Source organism: Berghia stephanieae, chromosome 6 (assembly GCF_034508935.2).
Source record: "Berghia stephanieae isolate SIO BIC M18660-M18661 chromosome 6, UCSD_Bste_1.3, whole genome shotgun sequence".
Taxonomy (NCBI): Eukaryota; Metazoa; Mollusca; class Gastropoda; order Nudibranchia; family Aeolidiidae; genus Berghia; species Berghia stephanieae.
In genome coordinates, this window is record NC_088365.1 from 45,095,298 (window position 1) to 45,102,066 (window position 6,769).

Genomic DNA, 6,769 nt, shown 5'->3' on the forward strand with positions numbered 1-6,769 from the left:
CGTTCAGTTTCTCTGAGGCGTTTCTGTGTGTACTGGAAACTAACGCGATATCATCTGCGTAGTCTATATCTTCCAGAAAGGATGTCAGTGTCCGGCGAATGCCTCTCTTCATACCATCAATTGTATTTTTCATGAGCCAGGATAAACAGAAGCGGGGAGAGTATGCAGCCTTGTTTTACACCTGTTGTTACATTAAAGCTGTCTGTTAAATTGTTACCACAGATCACTTGGCATTGGTAGTTGCTGTACATTGCTTTTATTAAGTTGACTATCTTCATCGGTATACCATAATGGTGGAGTATTTTCCACAGGGACTCTCTGTGTAAGCTGTCAAAGGCTTTTTCAAAATCGACAAAAATGATGTAGAGGGGGCTGTTCCATTCAATGCTTTGCTCCAGGATTTGTCTCAGGGTAAATATGTGGTCACTACATGACTTCCCTTTTCTGAACCCTGCCTGCTCTTTTCTAAGAATGTTTTCAATGTGAGGTGAGATTCTTTTCAGAAGGATTCTATTAAAAATTTTGCTCGTTACGGACAGGAGTGTGATTCCACGCCAGTTAGCACAATTTCCCAGGTCTCCTTTCTTGCTATTTTATGGATGATGCTTTTCTGCCAATCCTCTGGTATTTCTTCCTTTTCCCAAATGTTGGTGAACAATTTACTGAGAATTTTGGACATTTCTTGCGAGTTCGCTTTAAGCATTTCCGCACTGATTTTATCAATACCTGGGGCCTTGCCATTTTTTTGTTGTTATATTGCCTCGTGCATCTCGTGCTCAGTGATTGGACCAAGATTAACCTCTACGTCCATTTCTGCTTCTGGTCTGTTTAGAAGGTTTGCGAAATATTCTCTCCATCTTTCAATTTTCTCCTTTTCTTCTGTGATGACACTGCCATCTTGGGATTTTAATGGTTTCTCTTGACCATAACTTCTGTTTCCTGAGAGTTTTTTTGTGATTTTGTATAGCGTTTGTGTGTCTTGTATTACAGCTGCATTTTCTGCTTCAGTTGCTAAGTTTTCTGCAAAATCTCTTATCTTCCCTTGTGGATTTTTTCACTTCTTTATCCTTCAATGAGTATTCACTGGATAGCCTTTCTTTCAGTGGGGGGGATTTAGAGTTCAAAAGATTTAGTTTGATTTTCTTTGGTTAATGAGCTCCCATGACCTTGCTGATATCCAATTCTCTGTATTGGATTTATTGTGTCCTAAGTGTTCAATGGCACTTTCCTGCATGACGTGGTTGAAATCTTGGATTGTCATGTTTGTAATATCTTGTATTGCACTGAATTTGTGTCTTACTGAGATATTGAAAGTGTTTTGGATATCTGGGATTTTCAATTTATCTGTGTTGAAACGTTTCTCCTTCTGTTTTGCTATTTTTGTTTTCATCAATTTAGTAGAGATTTTGGCTGTGACAAGATGGTGGTCACTTCCAATGTCTGCCAATCGTCTGACTCTGACATCGTTTAAGCTGCTCTTCCATTTTCTGTTGATAATTATATGGTCTATCTGACTTTCTGTTTTCCCATCTGGTGATTTCCAGGTCAATTTGTGTATGTTTTTGTGTGGGAAGAAAGTTCCACCAATAATGAGGTTGTGTTCTTCGCAAAATTCTGCCAGTCTGCTTCCATTGTTGTTCATCACCACTATGCCTTCCTTTCCGACTGACTGATTTGTTTGTTCTTCAGCTGTATTGCCAACTCTAGCATTAAGGTCTCCGATGATCATGAGCATATCATGTCTTGGAATGTTTTCAACGGCCATTCTTAGAATATCATAAAATTCTTCTCTGTTTTCTTCATCGGAATCTTCTGTAGGTGCGTGACATGTGAGGATTGATAGTTTGGTGTATTTGAGTTGTGTCTTGTGTATAAAATTCTTTCATTTATCGGTTTCCATTCCAATAGTGACGTGTTGTTTTACCTGGCTATCAAGGGGGCAACACCTTCTCTGTGTTGGTCATCCGTTCGTCCTGACCAAATGATCAGGTCGCCATTAGAGAGTTGGCAGCAGCTTCTTATGGTTCACACTATTATGTTATGACGATCGACCCAATCAGCAAAGTCCGGTCCGCATTCGTGCACCGTCGCGAACCCGCCTGGTAGCATCGTCACAACACACCTTTCGACTAGATGCTCTGCCGTTTCGGGTTCTTGTCCACAGCGTGGACATAAAGGACAGGAAGTTAGACCCCACTGATGTAACGCACCGGCCGTTAGGCAGCTCCTCGACCGAAGCCGATTCGCAGCTACCCAGTGTCTCCTCTTACTGGTATCAAAGCCTGGCAACTTCTCACCAAGCTTAGAGGAGTGTAGGTCCCCGCCCCCACGAGGGATTGAATTCGTCCAAACCGACTTCCATCTCGTATGTGCAGCTCTGTCCGTAGTCAGGGATTCTGCGTACAAGGGTTGCCGGGACTTATTTCGGCTCGAAACGGGGCACCGTTCATTATGCGCATGAGAGGGGTATCCCCATTCCCTCTCTCTTTGATCTTACTCAGCCAGTTTCCCGTAATGGTCTCCCTCCGGACATCGGGGGGCTGGATCGCTGCCATTACCGGGCCCCATTCTCTAGGGGTTGTTGCTAGCGTTCCCGACACTATGTGCATCGACTTGCGAAGTTTTACATCCACCTTCTCAACGTTTCTGCTTCTACCCCACACTGGAGCGCAATACTCCGCGGTGGAATAGCATAGTGCCAGGGCGGATGTTCTCAGGAGCGCTTGGCTAGCGCCCCAAGTCGATCCCGCCAGCTTCCTCAGAAGACTGTTCCGCTTCTCTATCTTCCGGGCAACCCCTTCGAGATGAACCCGATAGGTAAGGCTGCGATCCAACGTCACCCCTAAATATTTTGGACGCGGCTCATATGGGAGTGGCTGGTCCCCGACTAGGACATTCAGTTTACGGGTGTGCCAACCACTGCATAAGTGAAATGCAGTGGCCACGGTTTTTGAAGTGTTCATCTTCAGGTACCACTTGTCAAAGTAGGATTTGAGTCTGGTGACGTCCTCGCTGAGTACGCTCTCGAGACGGGTCCACACTTTACTCTGAGTAACGAGTGCCCAGTCGTCTGCGTATCCCAGCCTCAGGGAGGAAGTGTTCGGCATATCGCTAATGTAAACGTTAAACAGCATTGGCGCAAGTACCGACCCCTGAGGGACCCCATTCTTCAATTTCCTTACTTTGCTCGTGACGTCTCCCAGCGCGACGTGGAATTGCCTTTCCCCTAAGATCGAAGAGAACAACTTCAAGGTCTTTTTGCACCTTATGATTTTTGCAAGTTTGAGCATTAACCCATCGCACCAGACCGTATCGTACGCCGCTGATAGGTCTATAAACACAGCACCTGTTTGCTGTTTTCTCTCGAACCCGTGCTCAATATGCTCTGTAAGGGCAATGACCTGCTCCGTGGTGCACCTCCCTTCCCTGAAGCCTGCCTGCTCAGGTGGCAGGGCAGCGTCTAGGACCGGCCCCCATCGGTTTAATAGAACACGCTCCAACAATTTGTAAAGACAGCTCAGCAGCGATATGGGTCTGTAACTGTCTGCCTCCTTCGCCGGCTTCCCTGGCTTCAGGATGGCAACTATCTTCGCGTGCTTCCACACTTGTGGAAGCTTTCCTTTTGCAAGGACGTCAGACATTGCCTCTGCTAGCCAGGCCCGTGCCCTGGGGCCCAGATGCGTCACCATATCGGGATATACACCATCTATCCCTGCTGCTTTGCCGTTCTTTACTTCGCTAATGGCTGCACCCACTTCTCGGGGACTGAACGGGGCCGTCCAGTCCGACTCCTCCGCAGGTAGCGAGTCCAAAATCGTTCGGTACGCCTTGCGGACACCGCGCTCAAAAGCCTGATTAGGGACCCGCTTACTACGGTTCTTAATATTCTTGGCAATTGTGTCTGCCTCGCATTCCGGTGCAGCGAGTTGGCGCTTCCCAGCTCCTGTCCATCTTGCCTCTGATATGCCTTGCAAATCGATCTTGTATTTCAACATCTCGCGCTGGGCTTGTGCCAGTTTTTCCTGTTTGATATAGGGTCCTAACATTCGAGCACGAGACATTGAGCTTGCATTTTGGTGACAACAGATCTGCAATCTGGTCGGGGGCGTCCTCTCGGCTTTGACCTCCTACCGTCATGAAGCCAGTACTCTGGTCCGCTTCTCTGCTGCCGCCGGTTGTGGATTTACGTCTGGTTTCTGTTTCTGTAACAGTTTGCTTTTTATGAGGTGGGTTGTTAACCCTACGCTCAACCCCCATTCCTGGAGGGCCGGTGGATTACTCTTCGTCTGATCTCTCTCCTTTTTTCTCTTATTGGAGGTCCGAGGTTCGAGATACGCAAGCCCTCCCACCACGACAAGGTGATAATCCGTCGGGAGAGCTTGGAATCTATATCTGATCCCTATTTGTTCCCAGTTCCCCTTTGTCTTACTTTCTTTTGGGTCCTTTTATTGTAATTCTAGAACTTTTTATTTTTCCCATTTTCTTCCTCTTTACTGGCGTTGATATAACCTAGATGTGTTGCAAGCGCCGTAAACCCCTTAAAAACAAACAAAACCCTTATTAAATAGATTTTGCCACTTGCATATTTTCAAAATTTAAATTTTAAAAAGTGTTTTGTCATCGGATGGCAGCAGCAGCATAGTCATCACAGTCTTTGTAGATTCTGCTCTGCTCTCTCCCCTACTTCGTTATTGCTATGAATCATGTTATTTCATTGGTGCGAGAAATAACAACTTCAGTCACGTAATTCATTCCATAAACCCCGAGGGTCGCCTCGCCACCGCAACCATTACTCAACTCCTCAGTCCATCCGACAATAATATTATTACGTATTCATCCGATTCTTGGGGCGATTCTAACACACACACACACACACACACACACACACACACACACACACACACACACACACACACATATATATATATATATATATATATATATGTATATATATATATATATATATATATATATATATATACACACACACACATATGTGTGTTTGACCCACCGTCTCAAAGCGGTCAGGATGACTGGGTGTGGTTCCTGACCTCCCATAGTGGGCAGGGAGGCACTTACTGTGACTTCTATCCCCCAATATCTGTTTTCCAACATACTTTCTGTCTTTGTTTTAGAATGAGATTACTTGGTTTTGTCCTGGCCTAACTCGTCCTTCAAATATTGATCGATCTAAATTACCCTCATCTTGGGGAAAAATAAAAAGTCGCAGATTTGAGAGTTTTTGCCAAGACGAAGGTCATTTAAATCGATCGATATTCGAAGGACGAGTTTCTGGCCAAATTTCAACAATGGGGTTTTCCAGAGCACGGCAGTTAGCTGGTTAAGTAAAATCTAAAAAAAAAAAAAGAAAAATATTTTTTTAAAAAATTTTTTTTCAATTGACTATCCCATTTTCTTCCTTTTTAGTGGCGCTGAGATGATCTCAAAATTAAACGTGTCACAAGCACTGTAAGACGATTTTGTTTTTAAAGGATAATTTCCACACTCTTAAGACAGAGATCCACCCCCCCCCCCCCCCCCCCTCTCTCTCTCTCTCTCTCTCTCTCTCTCTCTCTCTCTCTCTCTCTCTCTCTCTCTCTCTCTCTCTCTCTCTCATATGGCCGCGCTCGCCAGTTTATTGCAGTGTCGTATTAGGTCGCATGACCTTTCCACATTAATAGTAATTTTGTAATTGGATATGTTATAACCACAAGCCCCATGTCGTTCAGAAAATCAATAATGTTTACTGCAGATTAGATTTGTACTTAGTAATAAATCTATATTATTTTTATTATGCATCCACTCATTTTTTCTCCATGCACAGCAGACAAGAATCGTTGACGCCATTCATTGACATTAAACGTGCTTTTGTGACACGTCACGTCAGCCATGTTATGTCGGTAAGATCTTGGTGAGGAAGAGTTGATTTGTATTTCATTTTCAAGATGAATGATAATAGTAATAATAATAATAATAATAATAATAATAATAATAATAATAATAATAATAATAATAATAATAATAATAATAATAATAATAATAATAATAATAATAATGATAATAAACGGAAAAGGGATCGACATTGACGAACAAGCGGTGACAACCCAGTGTCAACAATTCAGTAAGCTTATGAGACAGAAAGCAGCCTGGAAACGGAAATATGGGAGGTCAAAATATCCCACCCAGAGGAATAAGTGTGCAAATTGTCTCTCCTAAAGTGTAAGGGTACCGTTGGGATGCCAAATCGTGGAGCCGGACCTTTGTACTTGATTTAGGTTGAGTCGTGAGTCCAAGGCTGTGTCTCTACACCAAAGCGACAGGCAGCAAAGCCGATTTAAACATTCTGATATCGCCCTCCAAACGTGCCATCACCATACAGCGTTCCTCGCTGTGTCAACTATGAGTGCAGGTGGACAGAAGCTTTTGACGGCTTCAGTCTAAAAAAATTGAGCATTTATATAGCGCAATATCCACTAAACGTGCTCAAAGCGCTTTACAAGGTTTCCCTGGTCAACAGCAACATTTAACATGTAGGATGGGACATGACGCCTGTTAGGCGATATTACAATTTTTCGGATAAAGACAACGCTGTTAACGGCCAGGTACTCATTTTACACCTGAGTACGGTGAGAGAATGTGAGTAAAGAGCCTTTTCCAATGACTCAACTATGCGCCGAGCGCGAGGCTCGAACTCAGGACCTTCCGATCCGAAAGCGAGTGTCATACCACTAGACCACATAGCCGCACTGCAATATTATAATGATCTATC